The following is a 23,426-nucleotide window of genomic DNA, read 5'->3' on the forward strand; positions in this document are numbered from 1 at the left end:
GATTTGCACATCTGTAAGGTTCGCTATCCAGGAAAGGAAATTACCTCTAATATATAATTCAATAGAGTAATGAGCCCACACTCAGATTTAGGATCCCAAATGCAAAAACAGAAGACCGCCTAACCGCCTTTTAAGCCAACCATCAGTTTTCAGAATATACAAACTGGGTATTTATGCTGCTCATTTTCTCTCTCCAGATGGATGCGAGGTTTTGGGCACTGGCAGGATCTTAAGGCAGAATTAATGCCCAATGCTTCTGCAAAGAGCTGTAGCAAACACTTAACCTGACACAGGGAACTCAAAAGGCAGGGGGTCTGGAGGTCTACAAATAGTCTAGAGGTCTACAAATACAGGCATAGTCAAGAGACTGGGGGGAGAGAGGAAGGAGAGGCTGCATTGCAGAAAATATTTATTAAACTCTCACCCTCTTCCATCATAATACCTTCCTACAATGGGCTGAAGGCATCCTGTCATCTTTATCTCTTCTAGTCCACCTGTGAAGATGGAAGTGTCATTTAGTCTCCAAAGATGGCAGGATCAGTCATTCATATATCAAGACAACCAAACCATTCCAACTTAAATTGAGCAGCACAGTTTGTGGTAGAGAAGCCATATGAGAGCTTAGAGGAAAAAAAACCCACAATTCAAAAAATCCACCAACAATTGAGCATCTTTTCCACAGATATTGGCCGATTATGATGCTGAGATGTCTCCTCTTCTCCTTGGACAATGTTTCTTTCCTCTCCCCTTATCTGCTTGCCGGTCTCACTCAGACAGTCTCATTTCAACGATGTGAAAGGTTGTTCATTTTATACAGGTCTTTCAGGAAAGATGAAAATTCAAATATGTTCTAATTAGCTGCAGTTCCACATAAGTCAGTATTATTGCAGCTCTTATATTAGATCTGAATTTGTCCCACAAACGTGTGTGTCAAATATTACAGTAGAATGATTAATGATATCACACATAATGGAAGGATTAAGCATTGATGCAGGAGAGTTGCTCGAGAGGAACAATTTTAACTTCTTTCCACTCATAATTTATTTTTGTCCTGTACTGTAAAAGAAACCTGAAATTGAAAATAAAACCCGCTTGTATTACTGGCAAGCAAAAGAAGAGACCTGATTCATGATTGAATTCTTCATTCAGTATTCATTGGTGGATTAAAAGCCAAATCATCTTAACAAATGGCACAGCAATGAACAACATCGAATATAAAAACCTCAGGACTTGTCCTGCTGAATAAACGTAGAATCATTTCCAGCAGCTTTGGAGATAAGTGCAATTCAACAACAAAAAATCTACCCCTCCCTCCTCAATCAGGTCTGATTCAGTGCTTGTTACATCAGGCATCATGGAATAACCTGTGCTAACAAGCTCTTTTCTGGCTTACTGAAGTTGCCTTTTGTTTCCCCCCCATCACTTGTTTGTGCAGTTACTCAGTTTGCAAGCAACAGGGTGTGTTAGGAAGTAGCTTATGACACAGGAACAGACAATAAGGAATTTTCAAATGTCTAGGAAACATGTCATGTCTGATACTGCAAAGCTTTATTACTGGGAACTGCTGTTTTCCACCAGCTGTATGATACTTTTGAATGCTTATTTTTCTGGTGCACTTAAAAGCAAAATAACTCCACCAAAAATCCCCTTCTTACTCACTTTAATTTGATATCAGCAAAGACCGCTGCAGTTTGCCCTATTCAATTTAAACAAACATTAAGGTACATTTCCTGTTACAATCATCCTTAGAAGCCTCATGGCTCCCAACCACCCAGCCATTCTTCTTAAGTCAACACAGGAATATTTATTTTAGTTTCTTGAAATGCACACCTGGAGACAAGGGAGTTGGGCACAAGGTATCACAGGGAAGAGCAGGACCTGCAGCTTTGCCCTCCGGTGCCTGTCACCAGACCACACTTTGGGAAGGAGCCGAAGGGTCTTGTGCCGATTAGCAGCCTAGCCTTCACCACAGTCAGGGGGAAATCAGTGCGATTTGGAAATTCCCAGGCACAGGAATTAATATTTTCAGACCTCGCTCTACAACTTTGGTTTTAAACGCCCCAAATACAGACAGTGCTCTCTAGTACTACTTATTTTTTAACTCATTTAAGAGAGTGGCTTCCTATTCAGCACTGGGTTTTTATAACCTTTGAAACATACAGTTCTTTGGAGGGCCACAAGAACATGAGAAGTAGCAGTACTTTTGCAGCTTTCAAGCACAAAGTTAGAATATAGGTTCTCTTGGCAATAAGAAATACATGTATTTGAAGTCTGTGGCAGTTCAATGCAGGCATACAGCAAGACACAGCTGAAAGGAACTGGGACATCTGAGTAGAAGATGAATCCCAGTGTCTCCAAGGGAAGGAGTGGACCGCCTACAACTTCCACCTGCAAACCCATGGCCCGAGGGGGAGAACAGCCCCCTCGATTCCTCTCCTGAATCACATTTTCTCAGAAGTTGAGTCAGCCCCTGAGAGATCTTTGTTCTAACAAACCCCACGTCGCTTCTCCTGTAGCTTTCCAATGCCTTGCAAAGGGCTGAATTAAAAGTTGCTCTTTTTATTGTACAACTTTTTTACTATGATTTTCCCCTCACGCACAGGCAGAGAGAGTAGCCTGTGCTCTAGCTGTCCCAGTTTGCCAGAGGTTGAAGGTCCTTCCCCACTCCTCCCCAACAATAAAGGCATTTTGCCCCACTGTAGTGAAAACACCAGTTCATGGGAGAGCTTCGCACCGATACCAGCATAGTCTGCATTTTATGAAGCAAATTACAAGGCTTCTTCCATGTCTACGTTCGCCTGCCTTGTCTCAGTCATTTGGTTGACTCCCTGAGGTCCCCACCGAGATGTAGCTCGTTGGCTAAGTTATATAAAAGGAGTCTTAAGTAGAGCACTCTATTGAGGTTTGAGTTTTCCCTTTAAAATGCAAATGGCTGGTAGTTAATTCCCTTTTGGGATTTAAGAGCTGAATTTAAAACGGGAAATGATGATACAAAAATACACTTCAGAAAGCATTGCAGTATAAGTAATGAAACACTCGCCACATGAATACAGATTCTTCTGGTCAGCCAGACATCTTCATTTATCTGCATTTTAATAGTTTCCCTCAAAACTGCTCTTGGCTAAATTTTTCCTCAACATATTACCTGGTGTAGTCTCAGTGGACTACAATGAGGGCAAAATTTGACCACATTTTCTTTTTTTTTTTTTAATTTCATATATCAGTACATTTAAATGTATCAACATTCTATCAAGTATTACAAATATCTCCCTCTTTTCTGTTAAAAAAGTCTAACAAGCCCTTTTCCATGCTTCCTGAAAACATAGCTGGACCTGTTTGCCAGCTCCTTCATTGACTGGAAAGGCTAAAAAGCGATCAAAAAAAATGCCCTCTTAGCAAAGACGTTAAACCAATATTTACTTACCGATTTCAAAAGAAATGTCTTCCATCTCACTTTCTTTTTCATAATTACCAGTTTACTTTTAAGGGGAAAGAATTAAGCATGTATAATTATGTCCTTGCATCAGTTCGTGCTTAAACACATATACATGTGCACACAGACACACCCCGATGACCTTACAGGGACCTGAGGGACACAAAGTGTTTAACCTGCAGCTAAAATTCAGAGCGCTCCATTCCTTGCACAATCAGGCCTTAAGTAACTCAACTGGATTTCTTATATTTGTTCTGTCTCCTGGAAAAACACACCTTTGCATAACCCTTCAAAAGAATTCATTTCTATGCGCATGGACACTGGCACAACCACCTACACCAGTTTTAATAAACCTTATACTGGGAGAAGACAGAACCATGTCATCATGGTAAGAAACCCACAGATCGCACGTCTAAAAGCCAACAGCAATGTTTCTAGCCTAAGTTTGGAAGAGCCTAAGCCTGTGATCTAGTTGAAGAACTAGAAATTACGTGTATTTGGACACACTTGCTTTAGCACGTGGGCACAGAGCCGGAGCAGACCCCAACCCGCATGCCCCCCAGCCCACGCTACCTGATGATCCAGCATCAGCTGCAGCAGCCCAGCACGGGCACACGGGTGGATGGATCCCTTGGCAGGGTCAGCAACTAAATACCTACACCACCTGAAAACCAACAAATTACACAAGCCTTACTTCAAGTTCTACCTCCGTCTACACAAGAAGAGATAGAATATATCAAGTATTCAAACTTCTCCTATTTGCCCTTCTTTTGTTTCCATGTTTTTCTGCAAATTGCATACCAAGTTCTCTGGACTCTGTTCTCTCTTTTTTGTTACAGACCGACTTCAGTCAAACCCTAGATCTAAAAGTCCCCAAACAACCAACAAAGAATGTATTTCAGTGTGTTAAATTTGAGAAGTCACAATAAGGGCTGTGGTATGATACTGTGATATCACTCACAAAGGACTATTACTTCATTGTGAATGAAAACAGCATCTGGCACAGGGCAGGAAATAATTTACCAAAAAAGCAGCCAAAAAGTAGAGCAATGAAAAATTATAATCAAATGAGTTTATGGGTACATAAGTTGTTCTCTTCGTTAAAGGTTCTTGCATTGTGAAAACATTTCTTTAAATTAAGGGAAGGAAAAATACTGCACACATTTAATCTTTTTTCCGCCTTCGACTCAAATGCTTGCCAATAGCTTTTCAACAATTGTGTGATTCACTATTGAGGATTTCATCGCAAAAGCCTGCACTCTGTACAGTAGAGGGCTCTTTCATTCATTTTTTATTTTGCATTTATGTTATCAACCAACATGTCAGCTGTTAAAGGAAACCTGGTAAAAGACTATGAAGGGAGGTAAACCCCCAGCAGGTGTTACAGAAATACCAAGTTGTCTTTTAGTCTTAATTACACCTTTGAAGTGTTTTTGTTGTGTTGCAGTTGCTCTGCCTTAAATGAAACAGTATTCAGTAAAATATTTTTTCCTACAGTTTCTGCAACCACTGTAAGAGAAAGTGAATGGGTCAAAATAAAACTAGGTAAGGGCCAAACTTAGCAAGGAAAAAATGAAAACAGGGATCACCAGCAGATTTCCTAGAAGTTCTGCTGGGAATTAGCGAGGAGAGGGCAGGCCAGGCTCTGGAATTCATTACAAAGATTAACACAGAAGGAGAAGTCTCATTACAACCTTTTGCATTTGAGGAGGACTACAAGGATGTGAAGTGGCTCATTCAACATTAGAGTATTCTTGAGTGAAATAGAACTCACTCGGGAGATGAATTCAGACTGATCTGAGAAGTTTAAAACGACCCAGTCATCTCAGATGTACTCCTCTCCTTTCCCTTTCTAAATACTACAGCACCTAAAATAGTAACTTTCAAGGCAATCTTACCACAGTGGCAAAAAAGGCATTTCAGTGTAAAAATTGGCTTCTGATTGGACGGGCCTGCAGCTGGCAAGCCTCTTGATCAAAATTACTCCAAATTCGCTTTAAGAAATCCCCTTGCTATTACTGTGGTCCTCTATTAGTCAGGCGAATTCACTAATCAGCAAATTTCAGAGCAAAATTCTGGTATCCTTTGATAAAACATAGAGCCTAGATCCTACCTGAGCTCCCACTGTAGTATATTAGCCTTAAAGACAGTCTTCCCCAGGAAACAGATTTGAGAGCACTGGGAAATATCAATTCTACTCTGACAGCAAAACTCTTGAAACAAAGCTCCGGAAGAGTCCCTGCAAAATTCAGGCAGAGCAAACTTCACATGACGCAGGACACACCAGCACTCTCAGCTAGAACTGCAGCAAGTATTTTATTGTGAACTGCAGCCCCATGTTCAGGCAAGCAAACCCTGAATTTTTCCACTGTATGCAGGCTGAGGTTACAAGAGTTCAAAGCAACAGTTGAACAATTCTGTAATAACAGAGAAATTCTAAGTACTGTCATAATTGTGTTTGAAAGAATGCTCTCGCCTTACCATGTAAATCCGCTGCTTTGAAGAAAACACCTCTGGTTTGGGTCGAGCTGGCCAGGTGCCTGGACATGCCTGGAATACAGAACATTTGGGTGCACCCGAATAACATCACATGAGCTTTGACAATGAAGAGCATTTCCTGCAAGAAAAAATAAAAAAGAGGGGAAAAAAATGAGACTGGCTCAAAATAATTGGGTTATGTTGAATGTTATGAATGATTCTACGAAGCAGATTGACACGTTATTTCTTTGCAGCCTACAGTATCTGCATCCTTCCTCCGATGTCATTTGTCTGAAGCACAGTGGAGGATCTGCCAGAATTCCCTGCTCTGGGCAGCTCTGCGCTTCTCCTCTGTGCAGCAAATTTTCATGTTTTTCCTGTCTGGCTGGCAGCAGGAGTTTTTCATTTGTAGCCATCTGCGCCAGGGCAGAGGCTGCAGCTTCAATCTTAATGGCTTTCTCAGATGATACCATTTTCTTTTTGTCAGCTTTAGAGATAAGGCAGCATCTAACTCACTGACAAATCTTGGCACTTGCTATACATTTACTCCATCTGATACCTACTGTTCTCCTAAGATGCTTGTTTTCAAAGGCATTCAGGTATCAGTCTATAGTGTGGGTGGAATGTACTTACCTCTCAAACTCTGTTTAGTTTCAAAACACCCCCTTCCTTTAAACTAGTCAGTCACTAAAGTAAACATTTCTCTTCCACCCAGACAACTCTCCTCTTGAAGGACACATCCAACTGCAAAGAACTGCTCTGCAAAACCTGTTTTGAATGCAATCCAAAATGCCATCTAAATCAATACAGCCCCACAGTGCTGCAGGTGTCTGCTCACATGGCTCTCGCTGCAGCCTCCTGTGCTGGAGATGTCAACAGCAATGCAACTCTGCTAGTATTGCAAAGGCTGGCTTCCCTTATGCTTAACCACAAAATCCCAGAACCCTCTAAGAAGATTTCAGCAGTGTTTTTCTTTGCAAGGGTCTAACTTTCTCATTGTTATAGTGGAACATTGGGGAAAAAGTTGAAAATAAGGGAAGTAAAGACTCAAACCTTGGGGGGAAAAAAAGAAATAAGTAAAGCATACAACCTCCTCCAAACGTTTAAGTTGCTTTTTTTTTTTTAGAACAGACCCACAAGCTTTTAATAGCTACACCAACAGCACAAACATAACATTTAAGACAGGCTCTAAAGCAAAACTTACAAGAAAAAGAAAAAAATCCACCAAACCCAAACAACCCTGCTCTACCTAAAACCAGGGCTGCTATAAGGACAAAGCTTTACCTGCAGCACCCAGGAAGTAAAGGAACACCCTGCCAAGGACCTGAGGCCACTAATAAATCTTACTGATCCTGGGCAGCTTCACCTGGGGCCTCCACCCATGGGCCCAGGAGCTCGATTTAAGCTGAGCCCTGGGACCTCATTCTGTGTCTGAAGGATCCTAGAGGAATGCTGAGGTTCAGCTACCTGGTTACGGATCACCAACCTTGCTTCTCAGCTTGATCTTGAGCCTGCCTTATTGCTATGGACTTGGTAAGTGATTACTGGATTTTTCTCTAATCCTAATTGTCCTTATTAGGCTGCATCATGACCTGCAGATTTAATTGCTGTCTGTAGCTCAGACCCACCTCATTCTTTTGAACTTACTTGATGACCTGGATTCTTAGATGATCCTAACTACCCTCTCCAGATAAACCTTGTTCTTCTTGCTCAGGTACTGAAGGATGAGACTATAGCTGGTGAGTACTCTCACAAGTTTGGGCATCCAGGCTTTTGGGTAAGAGCTAGAGACTTCCTCTAGAAAGCTTTTTTTTTTAATTCTTATAAATCAACAAGGGTTTCTAAAGCCGCTTTGGAAAATGCGTTGTATAAGATGAAAGCTTCTTTTTAAATGCCCTATTGCCCTACTCCAGCAGAGGGGCTGGTAAGACAGAAGGGGGAATGAGGAACATCTTACACAGCAGAAGATGAAAGAAATGTGGCTTACTTAGTTTAACAAAATAAACTTCAGGAGAGGCTATGACTGCTGTCTATAAATACAGCAGGAGAGTAAACACTGGGGGAAGAAAAAGGTCCCCTATTTAAACTACATAAAAAAGCTGGCACAAGAATAAATAAGTAGAAATGGGCCTTGAGGAAAAAAAAACTTCAGTGACACTTTTAGTCCCTTGTTCAAGGCTGCAAGAACAAAATCCTCAGTCTTTTTCTAAGAGAAAGCCTGCTCAGGCTCCGTGGTGTCTGTGATGGAGAGGACTCAGTGGCTCAGAACCCCCCTGCCAGCTCCTCCATCCATGAGAAGGTCAGATGTCTTAATTCCTACATCCCAGGGAAGGAGGAAGACTGACTATCTGACAGATACAAATATCTCTGTCTCTATATATATTGAAAAATAATACTGAGTTCTCCCAGCTAAAGGATTTACTTTTTGCTCTTCTATAAAAAGCCTGGATAAACAGAGTGGATGGTTGGCACATATACTAAATTAGATCAGAAAATATGATTTTTTTTAATGTAGCTGCTGTTTAACCATAAGTTATCACTGAACTTTTTTCATGTTGTTGCTCTCAATCTACTAAGTATATCCAGAAGCAGGAGGAGAATCTCTGAAGATCCCTTCTTTCCCAACACGGGCTGGGCAAGATGGCCTCAAGTTGCATCAGGGGAGGTTTAGGTTGGAAATTAGGAAAAACTTCTTCACGGAAAGAGTGGTCAAGCATTGGAACAGGCTGCCCAGAGAGGTGGTGGAGTCACCATCCCTGGAAGTGTTCAAAAAATGGGCAGAGGTGGCACTTGGGGACATGGTTTAGTGGGCATGGGGGTGTTGGGTTGATGGTTGGACTGATGATCTTAGAGATCCTTTCCAACCTTAATGATTCCTAGTTTTTACTTTCATTAAAAAATAATCTAGCCACCAAGCCAGGAAACATGCAATTAATTATGACTCTGCCCTTGACTGGTTTAGTGGTGGACTTGGTAGTGTGAGGTTACTGGTTGGACTGGATGATCTTCAAGGTCTTTTCTAACCTAACTGATTCTATGATTCTATCTTATCATCACTTTTTTGAAACCACTATCAAAAGGATGTGTGTTAACAAGTCCTTTCCCAGGGCTGGAGACAGGGAAACTTCTAGAAAACTTAAAAATCCTTTAAATCCTATAAGTCTTTATGATGCTTTTTTAAAGACTTCATTATAATACCTAGATACAGTACTAATTTTCATGGAGAATATTCACCCTTTATTTCTATTCAACTTTCTAGCAAACTCAGAACTATCAAAAAGCATTAATAATTTTCTGAGTCTTCCTAGCTTGCTTAATGCAGAGGAAACCCAAACAGCCTCTGTGTTTACTTTGCTGTTGAGGCACAAATTATTTCTTACTAATGACAATGCTTCTCCGTAACCAGGTGACACCTGAACTTGAGTGAGAAATCAGAACAGTTGGGTACTTTTGGTGAAGTATTGTAAGGCTAATCATGGCTGACAATCTTTCTCGGAGAAGAAATTTGTGTACTAAATAAACAGTAATCCCAGATGAAGAAGTTGACCTGGATTTGAAGTTGAACTGCATCTGTCCAGTGCAGATTCCTGGGAAATGCTCCAATAACTAAGAAGTCTTGCAATGCAAAGAACAATTCTGCTGCATCGATGTTCCTGTACTTGCCCCAGCCTGGGAGCTCGGACACTTACTGGTACCACAGCCACCTGGCTGCCTTGCTCAAGGGCCAGGACTCCACAGTAGCAGCCGTGCACAAGAAGAAATGCTTTTCTTACCCTGGAAAAGCTTGCAAACAGGCAGTTTACATCAAAACTTGTGAAATGCTAAACTCTCTGGGTTGATTTCTATCTTCCCCTAAACCCAAAGATCTCGAGACACCACTAGGAACAGCAGCAGCCTTAAATGCTGTTATCATGGAGTTGGGGAGATAGTGGGGTGTGAGTGGCAAAGCATTCTCCCTGCAGGCATTTTGCAGCTGGAACTCACTTTTCCCATCCCTACACCACAGCATGGTTTTGCTAAATTAAGTTGTCATGGTGAATTGAAAAGTTTCTGTTGCTGAAGACTTGATGCACCTTTTACCAAATGTACAGTAAAGATTATGGATGTGCTATGTGACTTGTTTCCTTGCTTATTTTTGTACCTGTTGCCTGTATTTCTTAAATATTGGGGGATAAATGCCATTTGGGTGGGTTACAGATCAGGCAAAAGGGTAGCCAATAGTGAAGGCGTGATGAAATACCTTCTCTAATGGTATCTCATTTAGAAGTAAAATCACTTTTAAAATTTTGAGATGATTGAGTAGATGCTATTAAAACACACTAAGCCCCAAATTTCTTTTAGTCAAACCTTTCTTTGCAGTATAAGGGGATTAATTCAGCTGCTTTAAAAAAAAAAAAACTAGTTAACATTTTTGGGAGGGGGAAATGACCCTGAGAACTGAAATAGGATAACTTTGTTGTATTTGTGTTTTACATGATTCCATCTTAATTAAATTTATTCTGGCTTGCTCTAAATCAGTAAACTTGTATTGCTACCTTCATGTTTTGTATTCTGTGTGCAGGATGTAAAGTAATTGCATTTCAGTTGCATTATAATTTAGCAGGTTCTAACAGAAACATGGAGAGCGCTGAAGTTTTTCCATCTTCTAGATTGGACTTTTAAATCACAGCCAGCTGCTGACTTCCACAGGGGAAGTTAGATGGGTACCACAATGCATAGCCCAATTCTGTGCATGGTTTAATTTGGAAATCTAGGTGGTAAGTACCTATTTATCATGCACAGATGTAGTCTGGGAGGTCAACAAGGCCAGCGAGGCATCGTCTGCTTTTATAACTCAAATGAGTTTACAGTACTGGAGCATTTTTCTTGGTCATGTTTTAATCCATGTGCTTATCAAAATGGGATCATGTCATGAAGAAAAAAAATCAAATAACCTGAACAAAACCAGAAACAAAGAGGTATAGACAGGAAAAGAACAGAAAAGCTTTCTAGGAGGTCTGAAAGACAGAGGGGTGGTGAGCAGCTTTAGGGGACCATGGTTTGGGTGCAGGAGGTTTGCTTTTAAGGCTTGTGGCAGTGGTTTATGAGGTGAAGGGAATGGTTGAAGAGGTTCAAGTGAAAGAGGTCAAAAAGATATTTGCAAGTAAATGAAATGGGGTGAGGGTGCAGTCTGCTTTTCCACCTGGAACCTGAAATGAGGGAGAAAATGGCCCTTGCTGGGAGGCTGTCAGTACACACGCTTCGATGTGGGAGATGGTGCCGCGGTCTGGAAAAATGAGCCTTGTAGTGGCCACGGGGAAGAGACAGAACAGGCAAGACGGGATGGACGCATGCAGCAGAGGCGGTGCTGAAACAGCAGGATACAGATGAGATGATGCGGAGATGGAGATACAGATCTGATGACCCAGGACATGAAGCGGGGGAAAAGGAGGATTCAGCGAAGGGTTACAGCACTGATCTGGACAATATAGGTGAATGGGGAAATTTATTTTCTGGAGCTTATTTGAACTACAAAGATTAGAAATGAACTTAATGTGAAGGCTTCTCTCTGACAGCATGAGGCTATTGGAAAAACAAAGCCTGTGCTGGAGCATCAGAAACACCACATTAAATGTGGGAAATACAATAGGCATTACATCAGATTCCAGATACTGCAGATGATGAATTGGACCAGCACGCTTTTTCTGCATCTGGCAGCTTGTTGCATCCACTGTACGCTTGCACCGAATCCATCTTTCCAAGCTAAGAGGAGAGGGGGGGAAGAAATAAACCAAACCTGTGGAATAACTTTCAGAACGTGACCTGCGTACCAGGAAAGGACAGCCCTGCAGTCCTGCGCTGTTTTGTGCCCAGTTGTAGGATGTGTTTGTACGAAAACATGGCACAATAGTGTGTTTGTATCGGAGTCAGTAAGTCTTCAAAATGTAAGGGAGACTCCCAATAATCCCAAATAAAAATATAACACTTTGAAAATGCTTTGATTATTTTTTTAAATGAATACAAAATGCTGTTATGACATATGGGAAATAAAGGAGTTTTGTTTGGTCTTATGTATTTCCTTGTGCTATTTGTTATCCCAACATTTCAGCATGGTATAATGAAATCAAAACTGCTTCTGGAGGATGGAGGAACAAATTGACTCTAACTTTCCTAATTCAAGTCGAGAACTGCCCAGAGGAGTTGAGCAGTATTGTGGAGGAAAAAAAACCCCAAAACCACCCAACTAAATAACTGGGTAACTAATTCTGCTTGTTTCAGTTTTAAACTTTTCTTATCTAACAATTTAAGGTTAAGTTACTAAGCACAAGTTTGAAACTCCACTACTTTTTTTTTTTTTTTTTTTAACCTTGATTGCTTGTGGAAGAGACAAGAGGGGATGATTTCAGTATACACCTGCGCCTCAATTTATAAGGCTAGATCAGGCTTTAAAAAGACAGATCTAGTGGAGAAGTAAGCTTAATTGCACCAAGATCTGACCCTCTTGCTATTCTCCTAGGACAGAGAATGAACAGAACCAGTCTTGGTAAAAGCAGTGATTCCCCTTTAACCAAAATTTACCCTTCCTCTGTCACCAGGTTTTGGGTCAGTTGCCCACAATTGCCGGATCTGTAGCTGCCCACGCTTCAGTGGAACAGAGTTTATTATGTGTGCGCACACAGGCAGTTCAGGAAGCCGTTTGGAATAAACTTAAAAGGTACTAAACACAGAGATTATCTTATTTAAGAAACATCTACTGAATTACTACATCAAATAGCTTTCTGAGTGTATGCTAATCGCAAATAAGGAATAAGAAAAGCAGTATTTTTCCATGCCACCGTAATACAAACACCTCTTTAAGACGAGCAGTAACAAAAGTATGGAAATAACCCCGCTGGAATGACCGATTAGTTAAATTTCCCAACAATAGTAATTATTATCCTTCTCTGTGCTGACATTTAGGGCTCAGACACATATACCATCAAAAAAAAAAAGAAATGTCAGCGCCAGTCTGGGTCCCTTCAGGCAGAAGGAGCCCTTTTGGGGGCATTTCCTCGCAGGCTGACCCTTGACAGATAGTAATCGCTCTTGCTTCAGCTTGTAGTTTATAAGTATATAAGCAAAATTACAGTGAAAGCTGCCAGAGTGCTGGTTTTGACACGATTTGGGGGAATTACACTCGGAGGGGCCGCGAGGCGGGGCCGCGGGGGCTGCGGAGCAGCAGCACGGCGGGGAGCCCGGGCGGGATTTTGGGCTCACCTCCCCATCCAGCGGGGCGAGGGAGGTGGGCAGGGCCCTCCCTGCCGCGTAAAATGGGGGGGGCCCCGGCCGCCCCCCCACCCCCCCCCAAAATCACTGCACGTCACTCGGAGGCCGCCCCCCCGCCCGCTCCTCCCCGCCGGCAGGGGGCGCCCCGCCCCGCCCTCCCCCGCCCTCCCAGCAGGGGGCGCTGCTCGCGTCGCCCCCCCACACCCCTCCTCCCCCAGCAGGGGGCGGAGCGACGCGATAAGAGGCGCGCTCCGATTGGTGGCAAGGCACCCGGCGGAGCGGAGCGGGGATGAGAGCGGCGCTCTGATTGGTCGCGTGCACCCGGGGGGGGGAGTAAAGGCCCGGGCAGGGGTCCCCTCCCCCTCCCCTCCCCGTGGCTCGAGGCCCCCCCCGGCTCCCCGGCCCCCTGACCTGGCCGCCTCCGAGTCTTTTCTTGAAGACTTTTGTGCCCCATCTTGGCGGGCGGAGGCGTTTCAGCCAATCAGCGTGCGGCGCCGCGGCCTGTTGCCAGGCAGATTATGGTAATGAGGTCCGGGCGGCCGCCCCCCCTCCCGCTCTGCAGCTACCATTGTGAGGTGAGGACAGGTGGGGGGGTTTGGGGCCGCAGCGGGGCCGGCGCCGGCGGCCGGGACGCGGCACCCGCACGGGACCCCCTCAGGTAACGCGATGGGACGGTCCGGGAGGGAAGCCCGATCCGGGGGCGCCGCGGGGACCCGCCGGGGGTTTTGGACTTGTTGTTTTAGTCGCACCCAAGATGGCGCCCGGAGCTGGCGGCTCCTTAGCGCTGGGGCCGGGATAAACCGTTCACTCCCGCGAGTGGGGGGGGGGAAGCAGGGCGCAGTCATTCCCCTTCCCCCCCCGCGGAAGAGGTACAGTCCGCTTCCCCCCCCCCTCCCCGCCCCAGCCGGGATCCCCCACCCGCCCCGGACAGAGGGAGAAGGGGCTGCCCCCACCCCTGCTTCCCCCCCTCCCTGGATGGTACAGTCCGGACCCCGGCACCTCAGTGGCGGGGGGGGGCGTTGCCGGAGCCATCTTGTGTGTGTGTCCCCCCCCGCAGCACTGTGGGCGCCTCACCCCCCCCACCCCGCCCCATTACTCTGGGCCGCTCGCTTCGTGGTTAAACCAGCTGCCCTGCCCTGGGCTGCCGGGCCGTCCCCTCTCCTCTGCCCGCCCGCCGCGTCCTCTCGCCGCCAGCCCCCTTTCCCCCCCCCCGCCCAGGGCCGGAGTGGTTGGGGCTGACTGACCGTTGGGCGCCCTCGCGGGGGGCTGATGGCGCCTCGCGCTTTCTCGGGGGGGGGGGGGGGGGGCGCTCGCGGTGGTTTCTCACCCTGGGGAGCGGTGGCGGGAAGCGGGCGGGCGGGAGCGTGTGGCGGGGGGGGACGACGGGACACCTGCGCCTCCTGATTGGCCGCGTGCCTCGCGCCCCTGCCTCCCATTGGTCTAGTTAGGGGAGGGGGCGTCTCACCCCCTCCCCGGATTGGCTGCTGGTGGTGGAGGCGGTGGGGCGCCGAGGGTATATAAGGGGGAGCGGCTGGGGAGGACCCTGCAGTCCGGCCTGAGAGGGGCTGTGGGGGGCGAGGGGGCTGCTGCCCCCGTGGGGTCCCCCCTGCTCGAGGGTGGTGTTTGGGGGCCTTTTGGGCCCCCCAGTACCGGCCCCAGCGGGGCAAGGCTGTGGCCCTGGGGCTTGGTGTGGAGGGAAGGCAGCCCTTTCCCCACCGCCCTGAGGTGCCAGGGTGGGGTTTGTGTGGGCAGGGTCATGCACGGGCAGAGCAGGACCAGGCCGGTGGGTTCGGGCCTTGTGCTGACTCCTGCCGCGTGAGGTGGTTCCAGCCGTCGAGGGCCTGAAGGAAAGGGCATGGCCCATGTGTGAGCAGAAGCAGCTGCCGCAGATGGAAGCCGTGGTGTTTGCTGCTGCTCTGCTAGCTTTGGTCTTTGTGCCGATGGTGGTGGTTGCCTCTGCCAAATACGGCCCTTCTTGTGGTCTGTGATACCGTTATAGCATGCAGCTGTTTGATCTTGTGGACCTCTTGGCTACCTAGGTTTTGGCGTTGGGTTGCTGTGTCCCCCTTCCTGTGCTGCAGTTGCATGAAAAAACTGTTAATGGGAGCTTGTTAAATCGTTAGTTGGAATGGCAAAACGGGCTCCTGGTGCTCTGTGTTTCAGAACTGCTCATCCTAAAGGGACAACTCGCCCTTTATAGGATTAGTTTCCCTGTACGAGACATTTTAAGCTGTGGACGGTCACCTCTTGCCTTTCAACTGCTCACTGCAGACCCTCAGAAGGGGTCTTGCAGGGGTCTGTAGATCAGAGTTAAAAACCTGGTTTAGGCTTTGTAGTCTTGAGAGTGAATTGAAGGGTCAGGATTTGCGATGCGCTTTCTGGTATCTGCACACCAACCTGTCTGGTGTGTTACCGATACATTCGTGGTTTTACAGGCATTGAAAGAAGGAACAAGCACAAAGCTGGGTGTCTTAAGATGCGGATCAATGCTTCGGAGTTTCAATGGGAATAGAGACTCTTCTGAACTTTAGCTTTCTTCTGTTATATTTTTAAAAATTCTGTTTTTTTTTTTTTTTTTCCTTTATTGGTTAGGTTAGATGGTGAAATGCTAATGAAACATCAGATAATTTTACAAGAGGGTTTTTTGGGTCTTTTGTGGACATAAAATAGTTGGCAGTCTCAAGCCTTCTAGTGTCTTCATTTCTAGGGGGAGGGAAAAAAAATAGTAAGAGGGTGTATTTCTCGAGTCAGTCCTTAAATGGAGAACTTATCTCCTGAATTGTGATGATGCTTTTTGGCACTTTGCTGTATGCCTGCTTCTCTCCTGTGTTGGGTGTTTAAAATGCAGACAGCTTTATTCCCTTGGTTATAGGATGAGATATTGACGTAACTTATTATCTGATGGAGTAATTGACGATTTCTTTTTTAGAGAGAAATGGGTATGTGTTGTTGCTTGCTCTCCTCTGGCACTCTTGCTGCTAACCTGCAAAGAAAATCCCTGGGTGAGCTCTCTTATGGTAATGTGCTCTGCAGTCAGCAGCCACTTTGAGTGCGTTTCTGACCACCTGCAGCTGCTGTCAGCTGTGTAAACTGAATTTTAATTGACTTATAAGTGTGGCTAATTATGGAGGCTGTTCTAGTATTGTGGATTTTGTTTTGACTTAAACATGAGGTGGGGTCTGTTTGTCTCTTTTATTTCAAGTAAGGAAAACACAGAAATAGATGTTGTGTTGTAGCCCTTAACTGGCATTACATGTTAAGTCCTCACCTGTATTAATGTGCAGATAGCCTAATTTGTTCTCTGTGGCCTGCAGTACTTCAGAGAAGCAGCTGTTCTGAAAGAGACAAATTGTTTTTATTTGCAGAAACAAGGCAGTTTTACCTTCTGAATTTTAAGAGCTTGAAGTAGGGGGTGATTTAATGCAGAGGGGTGGCAGAGGGATGGAAGAAGCAGCACCATCCGCTTGTAGGAAGGGGGAGCAACCTCCTCCTCTAACTGATGGTAGCTTTGGGAAGGGTTGCCTGAGCAGGAGAAGGGATAGGAGACAAAAAAGATGGCAAGAGGAAGCTGGAGGGGAACCGAGGGATGTGGCGGTGTTGGTACGGTTTTGGTTTTTTTCAGTAAAACCCCAGCGTGCCTTCTTGAAGGCTGCATATGCAGCACTGTAGCCCGGGTTTTGATACAGGCCTTTTATTTTCCTTTTTTTGTCATGTTGTACTTTAAATACACGTTTTTCCCTGTTTTCTTGCTTTATCATACTTTGCCCTCTACCATTTATAAACCAAATCAATTAAGTAGACAGGGTCACTGCCTCAAGCAGCTGGAGCTGGAGAATTGCAGTGTATGGTAGCAACAGATGATGATATCATAGGGACCTCAGAGCATGAAACATCTGGAAGAAGACGCTGCAAAGAATGTGGTCGCACACTCAGGAAGCTGAGGATGGGAGGAAGAGATTAGTTGCTGGAGTGGGTATGTAGGCGTTGAGCAAATGGGAAGAGAGGTGACCGAGAAGAGCAGGTGCATATACGGGAGTGTAATTAACTTGTCTCGGAGCCCACTCGGAGGTGAAGGACGGATACAGTGAGCAAGACTCGGTTATACAAGAATTAGGACTAAACAGAGGTGCCCTTGGAGAGGGAACTGCGTCTCCGAGGAGGTCTCTAGCGTAGCCCATGCCAGTCCCCCAGGAGGATGTGAGCCTCTCCTCTTGGGGCTCACTTGGAGTGCTTGACTATCTCCTGTATTTGGTGGTGGAAACAGGCTTTCAGCTACTTATGTGATACTTTGTGAGAGCGTAGCGGCAACAGGCTGCCGTGCTCTCCGCTTTACTGCTTGGGCGCTGTCCCTCTAGGAAAAGGCCAGTGTGACACGTTGGGCGCAGTAGCGGAGGGCTGGCCTCGGAGATCTAAGAGATCTCTTCCAGCTCACTGTTGCCTTGATGACAGATGTGCCATAAGGATATAGATGGATTGATTCGTTATGCACAATTTGAGTAATGAGTGAGTTTGTGTTTGGCTGAGCTCTTCTATTTATTATACGACTAAATAAATTGAAGCCGTTTTTCCTTTTGTGGAAATAAATAATCTTAGCTGCCCCGGCCCTATGTATGAATTCCATTTCTAACTCACTGGTAAAACATAAATATTGTGGTTATATATTACCTGATTATTAACGTGCAGCCAAAATGCACCAGAGCCAGAGTTCCTTGAAACTATATGTGCTTTTGATGGATGAGAATGCAGAGGAGGAGACGGCAGTCGTGACTCAGTCCTCAATGAGGTTAGAAACCTTCTTGCTGCAATGAAAGCGTGTTCTTGCCAAGGGATCTCAGGAAATGCACCGAGTCTGCCTTCTAGGCAAGCTGGGGTAATTAACTTAAGTGTGGGATATAGCTTTTTGCAGACACATGTGATGTTCCTTTTGAGCATAATAAATCATTTTCATATTAAAAGCTGGAGGAAGACTTGGAGTCGTAAAAACCCCTTTCGTAACAATTCTTGCTGTCCTTGCATATGGTTGGCGGTGAAAAAGAGTGGTCAGTGAGCTTGGTACTTAAAGGATTAAGCTAATAGCCCCTGCTATTATTGCTGCAGGGAACCCCAATCTATATGCAAACCTCTTTTACACTGGGGAGTAAATCACATTAGCTGGTTTATGCACCATTATTGTAATGTGGGTTCTCACTTGAGATACTGCAGTGGCTTTATGGCTCCCTGAGCAGGGAGGTGGACTTTTCCCCTTGCCCAGCTTTAATATTCCCCCGTTCTTCTCATCCCAGAGAAGGGACAAAAAGGAATGTTTGGCAGCCGCTGGCTCGGGTGCTTTCTTGGCAGAATGTCCATAATTAGACTTGGAGGGGTTGCTGCAGATGAAGTCCCCGGAGTTTTTGTCTGTTTAGCTTCTGGTGTAGCCCCAGCACTGGAAGACATTGTCATTCCTTAATAGCAGGTATGCTGAGAAAATACGGTTGCTGTTGATCCTTTTTTTTTCTGGGTGGTGCTTTTCTCTGAATTTCAGAGCCGAGCTTTCTTTCGAAGCACCGTGCGAGTTCACTATATCCAACTTGTGTCAGAAATTCTTACACGCCAAATACAAAGTAACAGTGACTTTGCTGTTATTAGAGCTTTTCTCTTAAAGCACCGTTTGCTCCCATTCCCTAGGTGTTGGGGGACATAGGTGCACCTACGAGGTGCCGTGGCATGGGTGCTGCAATGGCTGAGGGTGGGCTGTCTTCTGCTGAGGACAGCAAGGCTAACAAGGACGTTGCTGTTGGGTAGTGAATGAGGCGCTTTGCCCCCGAGCAGTGCTTTCTCATCCTCCGGAGCTGAACGCAGCAAATGGGAAAGCTGCTGATTTAATAATATGGCTTTAGAGGAAACAACATCCCGCAGGAACAGGAGAGAGGGCTTCGAGTATTGTGCTGGTCAAAAGGAATTTTCAAGTGAGATTTCCAAAAAGATGAAGAACTGTTCAGACAATGTCACAAAGACGCTTTCCAGCCATCAGGAGCTGCAGAGGAGAAGCTGCGCCATTAATGAGATGTTTGGATTGGATGTAAAAGGCAAGAACTAAAGAGGAGGGACATAGGTCTCTGATACCAGCAGGTCCCCAGAGGGTGCTGAGAAAAGGAAGGTAAATGCGAGTGGCGCACTGAAACGAACCTGTTTTGTCTTGGAGAGGTGGTGGATTTATTTGTGCTTACCTGATGAGGCAGGCAGCTGGATATTATGGGTGCACGGACATGTAGGAGAACACTCGTCCTGCCCTGCTGTCGTGGTTCAGCCCCAGGCAGCAGCTCAGCACCACGCAGCCGCTCGCTCACTCCCCCTGCCCCGATGGGATGGGGGAGAGAATCGGAGGAGTAAGAGTGAGAAACACTCCTGGGTTGAGATAAGAACAGTTTAATAATTGAAATAAAGTAAAATAGTAATGCTAATAGTAACAGTATAATAATGATAATAATGATACACGAAGCAAGTGATGCACAATGCAATTGCTCACCACCCGCTGACCGATACCCAGACAGTTCCCGAGCAGCGATCGCTGCCCCCTGGCCACCCCCCCCAGTTTATATACTGCCCATGACGCCATATGGTATGGAATAGCCCTTTGGTCAGTTTGGATCAACTATTCTGGCTGTACCCCCTCCCAGTTTCTTGTGCCCCTGGCAGAGCATGGGAAGCTGAAAAGTCCTTGACTAGCATAAGCAGTACTCAGCAACAACTAAAAACATCAGTGTGTTATCAACATTCTTCTCCTACTAAATCCAAAACACAGCACTATGCCTGCTGCTAGGAAGAAAATTAACTCTATCCCAGCCGAAACCAGGACACCTGCGTGTCTGCTGACCGCACTCCGACTCTAAATTGGATGCTTTCTAGTTGTGGTTAGCTTTCTAGTTGTGGTTAGCACCAGGTTGTTCCTGCACTGATAAGCCTCACCAAGCGAGAAGCACAGCTGCACGCTAGCATTGCTTCCTACCTCTGAGCGTGCTTCTACCTGTGAAAAGCATGGGCATGTCATAGGGAGCTCAAGGGCAGCACCCATGGGTGCTGTCTTGGAGCTCCAGCAAACAGAAGTCGGAATGAGCTTAACTTCCACTGGAGTAGACATTTTGTGTGCCAGGATGCGCACCAGAATTTGGGTATGTGCAAGGTAACATCATTGAATTTAGACTTTAAAGTAATGGAGGTTTTGTGGCTTCTTGATTCACGTTATATCTTGATTCACGTTATATATGACACACTGCGTCGTGCCACTGACGTACTGGAGTGATACTGGGTTATATTTATACCTATCACAGCTTCAGCTTGTGTCATCACCCAGCGTGGACTGGGTGAGGCATGCCTGCTATTTTGGGGAGGAGAATGGTGTCTTCACGGTTTCTCTAAATGGTTTAGCATCTCGCATGTTGGCATTGCTTCCTGCTCACGAGCATGCCGCTTACCAGGTTGTACGCAAGCATTGGGGTAGTGACAGAATTGCAGTCGCTGTACAGGGTGATAGGTCTTGTAACGTGTGTCTGCGTCCTCCTTGGATGCTGCAGAACATTGCTTTGAGGTGCTTGCCTCAGCATTTAGCTTGTCTGAAAATGTCTGATGCGTGTGAGGTACAGGGAGAAAACTCAGCAATCGTAAAGGATGATTCATGGGCGAGCGGAGGGTGTCCTCTTGCATGCCAGCTGTTTGGCAATGCTTATGCCCAAAGTTTCACGTTTATTTCTGCTAAAAAAAAATATATATATAAAAAACTCCAAGAGTTTCCAGCTAGACCCTTTGCGAAAATAAGTATTTTCTTTACCTACAGCTCCCAAACTGGTGTTGCTAATAGGCTTAGTGTAGATGGCACATACCCTAACATACTCATCAGGATTCTTCTGCAGCTAATTTGAAAAAATATGGTGGCTGTGTGCTGAGCTGGACATCTGCCGCTTCCTTGTGCAGCAAGACATCTCTGCTGAGAGAGAAACACAGGGAAATGGTTAAAATCTCGAGGCACTGTGGCTGTCAGTGTCACAGCTGTAATGGATATTGAGAGGGGAATTTAAAGAAGAAAATTAGATGGTGCAGGATTAATGAGGGAGAGCATCCTATGGAGGACTAGTGAGCAAAGTTACTTCCGCCTTTTCTGTCATCAGTGTTAGAAAACTTACTCGGGTATTTGTGTTTCCTGGCAGTTTTGTTGTCAGTGACTTTGGAGCAGATCATGCTTTCCAGCTCCTGACCTCACTGTTTGTTTTCGTACCAGCTAAATTGCAACACTTGCTCCTGCCTTGCACCCTCTTTATTCCCTGGCCTTGGGACCTCCCTGGGACGTGGCCTGTCTACTCTTGCACTGGATTCTCTCTCAGCACATCCATGTTTCCAGGGAAATGCGCTTCTCTGTGTCTTTTTGGTGATGATAGCAATGATGAGAATTCACGGAGATCCAGTCTTTGGTAGGAATTCATACCAGAGGGGCAGATTCCACGGTGTATTTTGCAGTACAGGAGTTGAAAGCATCAGCAAATCCTGCAGCTCTTAAGACTGATTGTTATTGCTACACAATTGGCCGGGCTGAGCAGTATATTTTTTTCATTTTGTGAAGAACAGCAATAACACTACCATTTATAGAAACTGCACCACCGAGCCACTGAATTTGGCTCGACCTTGCTTTTTTTCCCCTGAGATCTGAGATTACTGTTAACTTTTAAGACGGTGGCAAAACTTGAAATGACTGTCTTCTGCGTTCTTCTCCAACTTTTTGTCCTATTTTTTTGCAGATATGAATCTTAATGCCCAGTTTGGTCTATTAAAGACCTGTCTGAACCCTTTGGTCTCATTCCCACTGAAGTTGTAAGTTATTTGTGCCAAAATGAGTCTGCAGGAGTGAGTCAGCATCTTCTTTCAGACCTTCAATATCTGCTTGTATGGAAGGTCAGCCAAAAATTCTGCTACTTGTTGCACCATGTGGAATTAGCCAGAACTGTGCCTTTCTCTTAATTCAATCATTGGATAATTTAATTGCATGATTGCTAACAGGATAATTATATTTAAAAAAAACCCAAACCTTCCAAGCTTGAAACCTCTAGCATTTATTTTTATTTTTCTAAGCAATTAGTTAATTGATTAAACTACTGGCGATTGTTAGGGCAATTACCTGAATTGGCTCTTGATTAATAATGACAGTCAAGAAAAAGAGCTGTTTGGGGTGAACCAGCTAAGGAATATCAACAGGATAGGCATTTAATTTTATGTGAAAGTTGTTGTTTGGATTATGTTACTGACATAAATGCTGTAATGTTTCACGCAAGCAGTTCTAGATCTCTTGGTCGTCATATACCTGATAAAATGAGTGATGGAGAAAGTGGTAGGATTAGATATGAGAAAATCCCTGAATCAATCCTTAATAATGTAACAAGTAGCTTTGAGACAGGTGGATGGAAGGTGCTATGTAGGGGTGGATGGTATTTATTTATGTATCGGAGCTTGTGTGTGCTGTAATATAGATATAAAAGTAATATTTATTTGTAAATGACCCTGGCTTTCAACACTCGGAGAGCAAGGCTGGTGTTTCTCAGTCCTAATCATTGTTCGCTGCACTTCAGTTTTCCATACTAATGAGATCGTTGCATGTAGGTATGTGTATTTCTTTTTTCCTTTTCTCCTCAGTGCTTTTTCTGGATGTCTTGTATCAAATAGTGTTAACGCAGAAAGGATTTCTGTTCCTTTATCCCAGAACCTAAGGCTGTATGGGTCTAATAGGAAGTTGGAACAGCCATCGCACTGCTCCTCAGTCTCTGCTTGTGTGGGGGACCGTGTGGCACGCGTGCACTGTGTTGCTCGGCATGAGAAAGTAAATGTTAAGCTCCAGTCACCAATAATGGCATGACTTACTGTCTAGCGATGCCCAGAAATATCTTTCTCACAGTTTTTCTCTGTATATGTGGAAGTAATATGATTTTTTTTCCACCGTGCAGTTCAGTGACGTTAGCCTGAGACTTTTCTGTACTATTGATTTATATGTTCCGGCCAGAACCCGTGGTACAGCCGGTGCTAGGGTCTGCAAAGCTTACCCATTGCTGGCAAAATAAGCAGAAGGCAGAAAGTGCCTGCTGCTTTTTTTTTTTCTTTCCTCCTTATCTTTTTTTAGTTTGTCAATGACAAGCCAACTGCTAGCATTTATGGGAATAAATTATGACTAAAATAATTTGCATTTAAAATGCAAATGAATGAAAGCGTCAGCAAGGAGCCTTCTGCTTTCTTCCTGGTGAACAGGCAGGGTACT

General features: G+C 45.0%; 1 protein-coding gene across 2 annotated transcripts in view; it reads left to right on the plus strand.

Annotated features, from left to right (window-relative positions):
• The first annotated feature begins 13,698 nt into the window (after positions 1-13,698).
• PRDM10 (PR/SET domain 10) overlaps positions 13,699-23,426 on the plus strand; it is a 46,714-nt gene continuing 36,986 nt past the window's right edge. The window contains exon 1 of one of the 2 annotated variants that reach the window (XM_075723126.1): positions 13,699-13,731. The gene's annotated coding sequence lies outside the window, so the exon portion shown is untranslated. Of the gene's footprint in view, positions 13,732-22,028; positions 22,076-23,426 lie in introns of those variants that run through there. The other variant, XM_075723125.1, reaches the window with a different exon arrangement.

Source organism: Pelecanus crispus, chromosome 19 (assembly GCF_030463565.1).
Source record: "Pelecanus crispus isolate bPelCri1 chromosome 19, bPelCri1.pri, whole genome shotgun sequence".
Taxonomy (NCBI): domain Eukaryota; kingdom Metazoa; phylum Chordata; class Aves; order Pelecaniformes; family Pelecanidae; genus Pelecanus; species Pelecanus crispus.